At 37.2% G+C, this 14,896-nt stretch overlaps 1 pseudogene; it reads left to right on the top strand.

Moving 5' to 3' along the window:
- The first annotated feature begins 3,481 nt into the window (after positions 1-3,481).
- Positions 3,482-14,538, top strand: LOC122289383 (annotated as a pseudogene).
- Positions 14,539-14,896: the final 358 nt, after the last annotated feature.

Here is a 14,896-nt window from a genome sequence, read left to right as displayed (position 1 = left end):
GAGTTTCGTGCCGGAAAAAAAAAAAAAGGGGATTGAAGTACAACAACGGATGGTGTGAATGGTCAATGGGGTTTGGCCACCGACTTAAAAGAGTGTATTTTTGACAAGTAACTGTAATGGTTTAAGGAAAAAAAAGCCAAACTTTCAAGCAATATTTTAAACTTTGAAAAATGTTTCTTGCACACGTCGAAGGGACACGCCGCGTACACGGTTCAGGTGGCATTAATGAAACGGTGCGCAGCACCAGTTCTCCGAAACGGTGCGCAGTACTCCGAAATCGATCAAGACCTTCGTTGCCTTTCCCCCCTTCAGAATTGTTTCTTCATTCTTTCCCCCTTCAGATGAATCTCCATCTTCATCTCTGTCGAACCTCTCCCTCTCCCTCTCCCTCGAAGACGCTAATCATTATGTTACTAAACTTAGGAGATGAGTCTTTTGCACGAACGGAAGCACAAATACCATGGCCCCTTGCCTCTGCCGCTTGCTTAAATACCATGGCCCATTGTTCTGAAACCACTCCAGACCCTCAAGTTCACCAAGGAACTCGCCAGCTTCATGGGTTTGTTCTTTTTAATTTTTTTAATCTAAAATTTTGGGGGTTGCCCATTGTTTGGTTGTTGAGAAATTTTTTTGGGGAAATAGAGAATTTTTTTAATCTAACAAATCGATTAGTTAGTTTATTGATTTTCCTCTCATTTCTGTTTTTCGCATGCATGAGGATCAGGAGCTCCTTGGTGCTCCTCATGGATGGTAACAACGCCACGCTTACTGTTCTGCATTGCAAGCTTCTTCTTCATCGAGCTAAAAACTCACAATTTACACAACAAAGAAAAAAAAAAGTACAAGTGTGGGCTGGAGAGTTATGGAGAATTTGAGTTTGGGTTCGCAAACACCTCTCTTTGCAAAACAATTTGAGTTCTGGAAAATCTGAAGAGGCGTAATCGATTTCTGTTTTTTTTTTTTAATAATATATCAGCAGCCACGTCAATGATTCCACAACAGGTACCCAGCGGCGGGTACCTGTAGCAGTTCTGGTTTCGTATTTATCCAAAACAATTGTTACGTCACGATAGCAAAAGATGGTCGTTGTTAGAAAAGAAAGCTTGAGATGCTCTAGAATATGATTTCTGCTACTTATCAATTAATTAAAGTCCAAACATATGTTCATAAGTGGTTATATTTTACTACAATTATTTAAAACTACTTTGTAGTACTACAACGTGGTAGGTCTCTTTAGCTCTAGATATTCATCAATTTCAACTTAGAAAATAATGGTTTAGAAAAGAAGACTACAATTTTGAAGGGGAATTGACCTAGAAAACCATGAACAACAGACAAAAACTTGAATTAAGAGACGTCATTGATTACGAAAAACAAAAGATGTCGATGCCTACCGCGTACATGCAAGACTCCGAAGGAACATGTCATGGACTGTGCACAAAAGCAAGAGATAAACAAACTATAAATATTATTTAAAAAAAAAAAAACAAACTATAAATATTTACCCATAAGCTTAACTTTAAACCAAGAGCAAAACCATAGAATTTTCATACAAGGCGTCGTCTGCATTGCTGGTACATCCTCGCTTTTATATTACGAAATAGAAACAACCGTGAATCCAGCTGGGACGAAGAGGTACTTGAAATTTGATTGTTCTTAAGTTTTCTCTCTAATATAAGCTTGAGATCCAAATTTGATTAATGACATGCATCCTTAATTAATACCCACCGTTTCTTTGCTTCTGCATTTGTTTCAAACATTTTCCTAGGATTGCAGTTGTAACGGGGGCCAACAAAGGGATCGGATTTGAGATATCTAAACAGCTAACCTCAAATGGGATCAGGGTGACATCGACTGCAAGAGATGCGAAGAGGCAAAATGGACGAACCTTTCTTACAGTTAAAACTTCATACATAACAGCTTTAGTTCAACAGATTCTTTTAACTATAAGAAATGAGCGAACCTCTCAAGAAAATAGGCAAAATAGAACCGAAATATTAGCAACAACACTCTGTATTTAAGTAATATAAAATTGGGGATGTCATTCCATGATGGAAGGACGCTAGTGTGATAACGTACAAAAAAATATAACCCATTTGGGCAATTGACATGTTAGAAGTTGTGGTTTGAATTTTCTGTAACTGCTCACAAGGGAAGCACCAAAAGTGTTGGTGCCATATGGCTCCTTCTATCTGAAACTCTCTCCTGATTTTTCACAGACTGAAGAAGCACATAAGGCACATGTATTTATACACACACACAGAGAATGAAGGAATATTAAAGAAGTAAGGATTGAATTGCAGAATCGTTCTTTTATTCTTAATTTGCTGTTTTGTTGTATCATGTTCTGTGTACTTGAGGTGTCATAACTGGATATTTTTGGAGCTTGCCTTTAGACGTTGTTGACATTATGTTGATTTAAACATAATATTACAACCCATTAATTTATATGACTATATATTTAATTTTCCCTCAATTGTCAACGCAACGAATGCACTGCTCCTTTATAACTGCTCTGATGGTGTGTACTGATGCATTTGATGTATAATTGCCAGATTGGTATGTCCAGATGAAAATATCAAATATCCAACAAGTATAAGGGCTGATGCAGTCTTGTGAGGAGCTATTTTGTCCACCCCTCATGCCATGCCCAGGTACATATTATTTATAAAGATAAAGGAGCAGTACAGTTGACATATTTGAATGAATGTTAACTACATTTCCAGATCTGTCTGACTTTAGTAGTTAAGTTGTAGGTTTTGGGTTCCATTTGGTCCACCCTAGTGTATAGCTCATTTCTAATTAGTTTTAATTTTTTTTTCCTAGTATAATGGGTCTTGTGGGTTACTTGGATTGCGTCTCTCAATATGGAAAGAAAGAACTGTATCTCTATGACATTTGCTCTATAAAACACATAAAATTACTACTGATTAGTAAATTTTTTTTTTTTTTTGTAATTTTGTGACTAAAACTCACCGCAAACAGTTATAAACTTGTTGCAATTAATCTTTTGCAGCGATTTCTATGTGATGCAAACAATTTAACTACAATGAAAAGAATATATCGTTGCAATAGATCAGGCATCATTTCCAGTTATTTCTACAACTTTTGCGACGATATAAATTGCTACAATTTACCTTTCTCAATGATTCTTTCCTTAAATGGATTACCCATTTTGCAACAATTTTTGATCATTTACAGCGATTTTTTTTTTTAACATTTGCAGCGTTACAATTATGTTGGAAAAAATATTTTGCAACGATTTTTCTACATTCGTTGCAAATAAGAAGAATTAATTGCAGCAATTTTTATAATTTTTGCGACAGTTTAAATTGCTGCAATTGATCATTCCCAACTATTTATCTTTAAATGGAGAAGACCATTTGCAACGATTTTTTGAACATTTGCAGTGGGAAAAAATCGCTGGAATTAGTGGTTTTTATCAACGATTTTTTTCCTTTCGCTGCAAAGATCAAAAGTGATGGGTTAATAGTAGCGAACGTGCAGCGAGTTTAAAATCGTTGGAAATAACTAAATACAGTGATTTTAATGAATTTTTGCGACGATTTTGAACGCTGCAAAAGACCTAATTTCTTGTCGTGAATTTCATCAACTTGATGTGACCGAACCAGCTAGCGTTTGTTCTTTGGCCAGTTACATCGGTACCCAGTTTGGTACGCTTGACATATTGGTACGTAACCCAACTCTCTCTAGACATTTCTTCTTTAATCTGTTGACCATACAACTTTTATTAGTGAAGATAGGCATTGATTGAAATGGAATTTGTCATGACTTTTAACTAGTTTTTTCTTTTTGGAAGAGCTCAGTAACTTTTTTTTTGATCAAGAGTCGGGGTCCCTTAAACGGAGACCTCTCCCCAATATATTAAGACCTCACTTCAGGCGGAGGGAAAAGCCATAGATACACGAAAACAACTTTGTGCATGGGATTACAATTTCCTTCCCAGGCATATCAAATGTTAAAACTTTACCAGGAACATTATTCACTAACCAACAAATACAAACGAACAGAACTAAAGGCATTGATCACAACTAACACAAAACAAACCAAATAAAACTGAATCATTGGATTCAACACCGAATATTTGGCAAACCAAGTTTATCGGTACGCAACATGCCTCTCGACAAGTGAGGAAGTGAGTTCTAGGATTCCCAAATGTTGTTGACTCCCTGAGATCCCAACCGAGCCAGAAAATCAGCAGCTGAGTTACCTTCCCTATAAACATGTCTCAAGGTAAATGTGACTTGCTGTAAGCTCCTCCCAAAATTCTTCAAGGTACCATACCCCACATGAGGATGAATTGATCCAGTTTATAACCACCTGAGAGTCCATCTCTATTTCCACTTTAGAAATCTGCTTTTGTTTTATGAGTTTGAGGTCGTGTAGTAGAGCAAGGAATTCAGCAACAGTGTTAGTTCCTTGTCCAATTTCAGCTGCAAAAGCTGAAATCATTCTCCCCTTATTATCTCGTATCACCCCGCCGACTCCTGCCATGCCCGGGTTGCCTCGGCTACTCCCATCAACATTTAACTTATATCAGCCCATTCTTGGTCTAAGCCAACTAATCAACTTAAAAGATTTCAGTTTTGGGGCTTTATAAGGAATATTTAGGTCCACTAAAATTTTCTCATCTCTTGCACTCAACGGCTTAACCGCTTTGAGTTTTTCACTTAATTTCACAATCCAGAATTTTATTTTTCTCCATAATTCCTCTGAGCTGATGTTTCTTCCTTCCATACGCACACTACATCTTCTAATCCATAACTGCCATGTGACAATAGAAGGAATTATTCCGAGTAACAGTCCCTTCGTGGATGATTTAGAGGCTTTACTAAACCACGCTTGCACCACTTCATACCAGCTTTGAAACCGTCTCCGAGGCATACCAACCTAAGTTGCACATCTCTCCCATATAAATCTAGCCACCTTGCCCATAGCCAGCACATAATTGAGGTCCTCATATCCACCTTTTTCACATCAGTTACATTTTGAGGCCAAAGGAATACCTGTTCGGCGAACACGATCATCCACACTTAAGGCTTTTTTAACACTTCTCCATATAGTTACGGAAATATTTTTAGGAACGCTTGGATGCCACATCCATTGTGCCTAATTAATCTTTGGGGATTTTATCCTCAGGACCTCCCATGCACTTTTTGTTGTAAAAATCCCATCTTCCTTGGCCATCCACACAAGTAAGTCGTCACCTTCTTTTTGGCGACTCAAGAAACTGAAAATTTCCCCTGCCTTTTGCTTTCCAACTAGGCCTATTAAGAGATCCATGTTCCATTCCCCATTCAACTTGCACTCTTTGACCTTCAGGCTTGGATACCTAGAGATTGACATCCTCTCTCCAAGTGTCTTTTCCCCATCCATTTATCAAACCAAAAGGAAACTGACCCCTCTCTCGATCTCCACTTAGAGTTTTCTAAGATGAGTGGAACACTCCTAATCACCATCTTCCAAAACCGACTCCCTTTGTTCGGGTTAAGTAAGGAGACGTGATAATTTTTCACATATTTTGGTTTGAAAAAACTGGCCCATAGAGAGTTCCCAGTTAATAATCTCCACGCAAATTTCATATGTAGTGCTTTCTGAGTTTCATGCAAATCCCGAACCCCAATACCACCTTCCACTTCCGGCTTACACATTTTGTCCCAAGATTTCCAATACTTTTTAGGCTTTCCATCCTTATAGCCCCAGAAAAAATCAGCAAAACACTTAGTGATGTTGGAGAGGACAGATTTTGGGACTTGCAATATTGATGAAAGATGAACTGGGATGCTACTGAGTACATGTCGGATTAGCAACAGTCTTGCTCCACTTAACAACAATCTAACCAACCATCCTCCAATTTTCTCTCTGATTTTCCCAACCAACTCCTCAAAGTGAATAGCCTTTAGTCTATCAGCTATGATAGGTACCCCCAAATATTTAAAAGGCAGGACACCCTTTGAGAAACCCATGCAATTTAAAAGAGCCCTGCACCTTGAAGAGGAAATATAATTAGCAAAGATTATTGCAGACTTTTCTTTATTCACCCTTTGGCCAGACCAAGCTTCATATAACTCCACCTCGAAAATGGACCAAAGGGATTTTTTACAACCATTTGAGAAAATCACAATATCATCTGCGTACAAGAGATGAGAGATACGAGGGACCTCTCTAGCATGGGAAAAAGGTTTGATTTTGTCTTCTTGAAACTTCTTCTTTAATAGTCTCGTCAGGATCTCCTCCACAATAATAAAGAGATATGGAGAAATAGGATTACCCTGTCTCAGCCCACGGCCCCCTTGGAAAAAGCCTTTAGGAGTGCCATTCATAACTACTGAATACCAAGGGGAGGATATGCATTGCCAAACAAGGCTACAGATCGACTCAGAAAAGCCAAAAGCTGCCAAGACTTGAATGAGGAATTTCCAGTCTACAAAGTCATATGCCTTAGCCATATCGATTTTTAAAACTACATTTCCACCTCTTACTTTTTTATTAATGGACTGAACCATCTCTTGCGTCAAGCTAATATTCTCCAAGATGCTTCTAGCCTGAATAAATGCTCCTTGTTCTTGGGAGACAATCCAAGGTAGCAGCGGTGCCAACCGGCCCACTAAGAGCTTTGAACAAAATTTGTAGAAAACTGAATAGAGACTTATGGGACAAAACTTATCAAAGTCTTTCGGATTTTCAATCTTTGGAATCAACACCAAATAAGAAGAAGAGAAAAATTTTGGGAGTGGATTACCTCTAAAGAAGTCGTGAACAGCAGTGACAACATCTTCAGCAAGGATCTCCCAACAGGATTTAAAGAAACCTGAGCCAAAACCAGCTGGCCCCGGACTACTATCAATGGGGATGGCGAAGACAGCATCTTTAATCTCTTGGATTGAAGGAAGCTCCAGTATATTCAGATTCTCCGCTGGACTCACCACAGGATCAATTAAACTAGTAGAATCAGGGGCAAGCCGTAATTGAGAATTTGTCAAGAAATTCTTAAAAAATTCAACAACACCTTCATGAACCTCTTCTGGGGACTTCAACCACCTATTCTCACATATTTCCATCTCCTTACCACCCTATGGGATCTGGAAGACAGTGCACGGAAGAATTAAGAGTTTCCTTCCCCCTTCTCAAGCCATCTTTGCTTAGCTTGTAACAACCCGCTAGAAATTCAATTGTGGAATTTCTTTTGACCTTAAGAATCTCGTGAAAATTCCGTAAGTTTACACGAATCGACTAATCGCATAGGTTTTAGCCTGTCAACATAGTTAGTGTTATCACTCACTATGGTGCCAGAAATGCGATTTTAATTATTTGAGATAGTTAGAAGTGTCAGAATACATTATAGTCTACACCACTAGGCTTAATTGAATATTTAAGATTTTTCAGTACTAAGTTTATTACGTTTATTTTTGGAGTGAATAGTAATCTCGGTAAACGTACTAAACGCAGTGTTTTCAAAATCACAGTGTGAAATGTCCAAATTAGGTTAGCGAAATTTTATTTGGATACTTGGCAAGATCTTAACCACACATAATGAATAGTATTAGATACTTAGCACAAAGAGAAACCATTAGATGGAATTGTGAAGGAAATCAAGGTGTGAGATCATGACACCTAAGCAAAATACACATTTGGAAAATATCTTAAGAACATAGATTTAAAATACACATGGAAATATTTTAACCACCTTACTCTTCCAATTCTACTCCACATTTAGAAAATATTTTAAGCTAATTTCGTGGATATTATTGGGTAAAAATATCTTGAGTTGATTTTTGTAGATATTATTAGGTAAGAGAGTCCTACACTCCACTCTCACTCCGGTAAGAGAGTCCTACACTTAACTCTCACTTCGGGTAAGAGAGTCCTACACTTAACTCTCACTCCAGCCTCATCTCTTCCATATCTTATCCACAAGTATCTCCAGCCACCCCTCCCCACGAAATTATCTTCATTTATGCTTTCCATTGAAAGAATACCAAACACTCTCTCTCGGACAGCTTTTTGGAGTTCTTTTGCACACCCATTTTGAAGCTTTTGTAAGTGTTTTATCATAAAGTCTCCTTCATATAAGTTGTTCCGCTTTGAGTCTAGTTTCCGTAGATGTATTTTTCGTATCATTCCATGGTCATTTGGTCGGTCAAAAGTATTTTTAACCATGGAAAGGTCATTCTGGGCGTGAATCTGGAGAGTATGTTATAGTTTGGAGTTTTTGACCAAGCTAATGGATAGATATTGGTCCGAAATTTTTATGGAGTATTGTTAACATGTATATATGACTATTGGTTGAGGATTTTGCATGATTAAAGGTTTTGATGAAAGATTTTCTTAGATTTAGAAACTTAGAAACTGGAAGAGGAAAAACAGTTTCTGTTTTGAGAAAGTTTAACTCTTTGGTGGTCTAAACCTATTCTAATGACTTTAATAATTTTATTGGAGGATCCTAAGTATCTTATATACATGTTATATTATTATTTTGAAGATATTTGATGTTAGTTTCAAAGATATGAAATTTTATGCAAAGAGAGGTTCAAATAAGCCAAAGTGTGGATATTCTTGGCTAAATTTATGTTTTGGTTAATTTCTAACCATGTGATCTTGAATTAGAAGCTTATATATGTTTTAGGACATCTTTTTAAACCATGTGATGGTTTGGTTTGAAGATCATATAATTATAAGTCATAGATCAAGAGATTTATCAAAACTAGTTGAGGAAAAAGTTTCTGTTTTTGGACTAAGTGTAAAACCAAAAACTCCAAATGTTATTTTGTGATTTTGGTGACTTTAGATTGATGATTTAAAGCATGGTTGATGTTAGGATGATATTATGAATATGTTAGAAGTAAGATTTGATTTTTGAAATTCTTGGAGATATTTTGATTTAAGGTCAAAATTTATGATTCAAGTGCTTAGATCTTTTTATAAAAAAGTTTGGTGTTAATTATTAGCTTTTTCTAAATGGATGTTTTAAGTATGGTTTTGAACTTAGAATTGGAAGATATTTGTTGCAAAATTTTGGTTTAAGCATGAGTTTTGAAGTTGGAAGGAATTGCAACAAAAATCAAGGGAAATGGCCTATGGATGTTTCGGCCATAGTGTGTTTTCCATAGTTGTGTTTTGTTTTAAATTTTTCTGAGTTGATATTTAAGTTTAGGACAAAATTTATATGAGGAATGTAAATTTTGGAAACTTTTGGAGTTAGTATGCAAAATCCTTAAGTTATGGGTAAAACGGTCATTTTCCCACATGTAGAGAGTAAAATGAAAATTTTACTCTTTAAGTTATTATTTTCCATATTTCAAATTATTAGTGATTTAGTTCTAACTTTTAGAATCACTAATTACAGTTCCTCGTGATCGCACTTGAAGTTTTATAAGAAACGCGGAGATCGAGGTAAGTTAGCTTTTAACTTACTAGCAGTCTACTGTGTATGTGTGCTAAGTAAAAGAATTACAGTGTATGTATGTATGTTATCATATATGTCATGCCATGCCAAGTTATCATGTAATTGTCTATTATACAGAATTTATTCTGTCATCAATTTTTATCTGTTACACAATATATTCTGTCATGTATTACTATACATTACAAATATGTCATGCTAAATATGTTGTTTGTTATATGTTATGCCATGTTACGAAATGTTACTATCTCAAGTTGGTTATGTATTTCAAATTATGTTCAAGTCACGTTATGTTACGTCAGGGCTTCAGTCCTTTCATATTCCAGTCACGTTTCATCTTGAGTATATTCAGTTTATGTAGAATACATGGGGCCACAACAACTGTGGAGTATGTATTTAACTGCATAGTGATGTATAGAATACATGGGGCCACAACAACTGTGGAGTATGTATTTACACATAGAATACATGGGGCCACAACAACTGTGGAGTATGTATTTTTAATGTTAAGTCAAGTTTATGTAGAATACATGGGGCCACAACAACTGTGGAGTATGTATTTAACTGCATTGTGATGTGTAGAATGCATGGGGCCACAACAACTGTGGAGTATGTATTTTTCATGTTAAGTCAAGTTTGTATAGAATACATGGGGCCACAACAACTGTGGAGTATGTATTTTTCATGTTAAGTCAAGTTTGTGTAGAATACATGGGGCCACAACAACTGTGGAGTATGTATTTTCATGTTAATTCAAGTTTCAGAGCAAGTTCATGCTAAGTCAAGTTGCAAGTCAAGTTCAGTTCATGTTTCAATTTAAGTTATGTCAATTATGCTATGTTGTATGCCAAGTTATGCTTTAATTAATTATGAATTTGATTATGCATTTATGCTTTTACTGTCATCCATGCATCATTAGTCTGTGTGGAAGTTTTTTGTTAACTTGCTGAGATTTGTAATCAAATCTCACTGTGGTAGTCCCAACTACCATTCCCCCCTAATGGTAGATCTTGTTACAGGACCTGAAGGAAGATCAGGAGCTGACCAACTAGATACAGTCGACTGAACGACGGTGCGTCGTTAAGGTTAATATAGTAGTTAAATTACTACTTGTACGATGGAGTTGCATCTCCAGTACTTTTAGATCATAACTATTTTGGAATAGTTCTGTGATCTTAGTTATTCAATGTATCTTTATATATGAAGTATGTTTTCAGTATTAGGATATTTTCAGTTTGGTGCATAGTATTGCTAAAGAGAAAAATTATCCGCTGCGAATATTGCATAATGTTAGATGCATGTTAGGATTATTGCATCTTATATGTCATGAACGGGGGCAGGTAACCTTGTGTTGCATGTCTCGACGCTTCAAATATCCGTCCAATCCCAAACGGAATTTGGGGGCGTCACATAGCTTGTTGGGCAAGTCGAGTCTCCTCCCTACTCATCCATGTATACAACTCAGCCTTTGATGCTAATAGATCAAGTTCAACATCTTCAGAGAATCCCATCTGAAGTTGTTCTTCCAAGCTAGCTATCCGTTCCTCAAGTCCTTGAATATGAGAGTTAGTCCAACCAAAAACCTCTTTATTCCATCTCCTCAGCACCCCTTCTACAAACTTTAATTTTTTTGCCAACTTAGCCATACCCTGTCCAACCCGTTTCTTATGTCAAACACCGCGCACACAGTCATGAAATAGCTCATGAGTGGTCCACATATTCAGCAAGACATAGGACACGGGTGCTCTTTTCAGTATGGGCGAAATTGCTCTGCTAGGTTTTGGGTCCCCCCTGAGGCATATGGCAGTCGCCAGGGCCCTCAAGGGCCCGCCGGCAAATCCCAGGCCAAGGTCCTTCTCGGATATGGTCTCGCAGTGGTCGCTTCCTCTTCCCGAAGTGGTGGTTCCGATGCGTGCTCCTAAATCACTGGATGGTGAAACGTACATATGGTTTTCCCAAAAGGAGCTAGAGCGGTCGACACAACCATTCAGGTACTCTCTAATCTTGAAATTTATTCGGCAGCGTCCTTCTCTAGATATTATCCGTGCTTTTATTCGCACTCGATGGGGGCTAAATGCCCAACCAGTTGTTTCGAGTATGAAATCTCCAAGACATGTTTTTCTAAGATTTGCTAAAGAGGATGATTACCCCAAAGCCTACGCTCGTGAGGCTTGTGATATTGAAGGTAGTCCATACCGTGTTTTCAAATGGTCAATGGATTTTTCAGAGGAAAAGGAACCATCCTTGGTCCCAGTATGGGTGGTGTTTCCTGATCTTCCGCCCAATTTTACCATGAATCTTACCTTCAGAATCTTGCTCAGCCGATTGGAACATATTTAAGAAGCGATGATAGCACCAGATGTGCCACCCAAACAGATGGAGCTCGAATTTGTATTGAAATGGATGCAGCGACGAAACCAATTAATGGCTTTTGGATCGGTGTTCCTCGGGCTCCTTCAAGTCGCTATCAATCTGTGATTTACGAGATGCTTCCAGTGTATTGTTGTATGTGCAAGATGCAGGGGCATAACTTAAGTACTTGTAAAAAGATAGAGAAAAATCCTAGTAATGGTGAAGTGGGCAAGTTTAGAAAGAGTCGCACCTTGGAGATGAAAATAACAAAGGAAGGGGAAGCAGAAAAAATTGAGGAACCAGCATAGAAAAGGGGGTGCGAAGTATAAAGTGCAACGTTGAATCGGAGACTCAAAATGTGGCTATCACGAGGCATGAGACAGGAGAGTCATCTGGGTTGAAGGGGAAAGATGCTGTCCAACAAGATTCAGAGATGTTAGGAAATAATTTGGTATTGGAAAAGGAAGCTGTGAACAAGGATGACCTGTTTCTAATAGAAGAAATAGAAGAGGGGGAACTAGAAGAAATAGAAAAGGCATTTGAGAAGGTTCAGGGCAAGCCGCCAGGTAGAGATGAACAAGCTGAAAAGACTTGCACATGGGCAGAGGATATTTCCCCTGTTTTGCTACAGGAGGACCTTGTATCAGCCGTGCCATTGACATTGGAGGAAAGTCAGGCTATGCAAAACTTGGTAAGGGGAGAGTCGCAAACTGTGATTGTTATGGAGAACCAAGCTGTTAACCAGGTGGGGGAATTGTTGCCTGTTATGGGACCAAGCTCCCTCTCTGACTCCAAAGGTGGGCACGAGTTAGTACACCTTCAAAAAACTCAGGAAATTAATTCAGATGATGAAATACCTAAAGAAAGTAGTGAAGGAGGTATAGTTGCTAGGAAGAGGAGTTCTTTTAGGGTCAAGACCAGGCTATCGAAATTGAATTTATGAATCCTTTTCTATATTGGAATTTAAGGGGGCTCGGTACCTCTAAAGAGCAATTGATAAAAAAGATAAAGAAGTATAAAGTGAATGTGGTAGCCATTGCAGTTTGGGGGATGTATTTCTAACGAGGGTGCTGGAGGAAAATTATGGGTGATGTGGAACTCCAAGGTAAAGGTTACTGTACAATCCATAAAGGGTCAAAGTATTTCGCTGGTGGTTAAAGAGAAGAATAAACAAATCCTCACGACGTTTATTTATGCTAAATTTTCATACCTGGATCTTAGAAGACTTTGGAAGGATTTGAGTACTTTGAGCACCGGAACCACACCTTGGATCATCATGGGAGATTTTAACATTATTCGTAATGATGATGAGAGGATTGGAGGAAGACTCAAACCGGCCATTGCTAAGAGGGAATTCAACGATTTTATTGATGCGGTGGGAATGATTGAAACAAAGTTTGAAGGAAATAAGATGTCATGGTGTAATGTTCAGCAAGGCCGGTGGGAAATAAGCTCGGTAACTTAATTTTACTAAACCCCTCACTTTTAACAAGTTGATATATCTGCTTTCCCTAAAATGGGGATAGAGATATCTCTTCTTTTCCCTGCTTTAGTAGCTTTGATATCGAAAAGTTTCAAAATTGCAGGTAAATAATGCAGGGGTTACTAGACCCGGATCATCGAAAGAACCTAATATTAGGGTTTGATAAAGTAAGTGTGTGAATGTTTAATGTTTCTTTTTTCCATTGTAGTAAGCGACAAAATTCTTTGGGGAGTTGAAAATAAGCATGGATCTAAAAATTTCCGAATTCAATATTCTATATCATTTACAATGCTAAATACCCTCGAGCAGGTAATGGGTGAAAATGCCATGTCCTTTAGGACAATTCTGAGGCAAACATACGAACTTACTATGAGTTGTCTACAAACAAATTATTATGGGAACAAGCTAGTTTGTAAAGCTCTGATTCCACTTCTACAATTGTCTAATTCACCAAGGATAGTAAATGTCTCCTCCCTCTTCGGACAACTACAGGTAACATACTAGTGGTTTTATTATGTTTAAATGCAACCAAGTGATCTCCTGTGATAATTCAAAGCAGCACTTGGGGAACCATAATGGTTGTCTCTGATGATTAGGTGTAAGATCAGAACTTTATGGAAATTCTATAAACATTGGATGCTGAAAATTGTTTGAAAGATTTTTAAATGGGTATGTTTTGTATTTCAGTTTGTTTCAAATGAAAATGCAAGGAAGGAGCTAAGAAATGTAGACGAACTCACAGAAGAGAAAGTGGACAAGGTGGTAGAAGGGTTTTTAGAAGATGTCAAGGAGAACCTGATAGACATTAAAGGCTGGCCTACAAATTATTATGCTTATATTGTCTCCAAGGCAGCTCTCAATGCTTATGCAAGAGTTCTGGGTAAGAACTATCCCAACATTGCCATTAATTCGGTTCATCCAGTTTACGTCAAGCGGACATTACTTACAACACCGGGATGATGACTGCTGAAGAAGGAGCTAAAGGTCCTGTAATGCTGGCTTTGATGCCTGAAGGTGGACCTTCCGGCCTCTTCTTTGACCATACAGAAGTGTCAACCTTTTAACTGATATTTGATACAATACATCATGTATGCAATACTTGTAGTTTGTTCAGTTCATGCAGTTTGGCCGTATATATATACATATATATTTTACTTTTTACTTGGAGTGGAGCATGAATAAAAGGTATCTAACCATGTTCATGTTAAGCCTAGTATATTGCAATTTGTTTATACGTTATAATATTTTAAGATTAATATATGTACACATGTTGTAGAGACATGCATTTAGTGAAACGTACGTATGTACACTAAGTCATGGGAAATTGGAAACAAAAGATCACAGAGAAGCATTGACAAAAATTTAAAATTAGAGATATTCTATTATTAAGTCATGCGGTGTGAAGAGCACATTTAATAAAATATTTACATAATATAATTTGATTTAAAAGATAAATTTTAAAATTTAAATCTTATAAATCAAATTTTACTATTTAAGTTACGTGGATTATATGTTTTATACACTAACTTGAGAATATAATTTTTCTTAAAATTAAAAAAAAAAAAAAAACAGAGGAAGAAAAACTGATCTAAACTCTGGTTCCTATAAAGTTGAACAAACGGGAAAGAAGAGTTTTG

This window comes from Carya illinoinensis, chromosome 12 (genome assembly GCF_018687715.1).
Source record: "Carya illinoinensis cultivar Pawnee chromosome 12, C.illinoinensisPawnee_v1, whole genome shotgun sequence".
Classification (NCBI taxonomy): Eukaryota; Viridiplantae; Streptophyta; class Magnoliopsida; order Fagales; family Juglandaceae; genus Carya; species Carya illinoinensis.
Note: the sequence above shows the minus strand (reverse complement) of the source record. Positions and strands in the feature narration are given on the sequence as shown.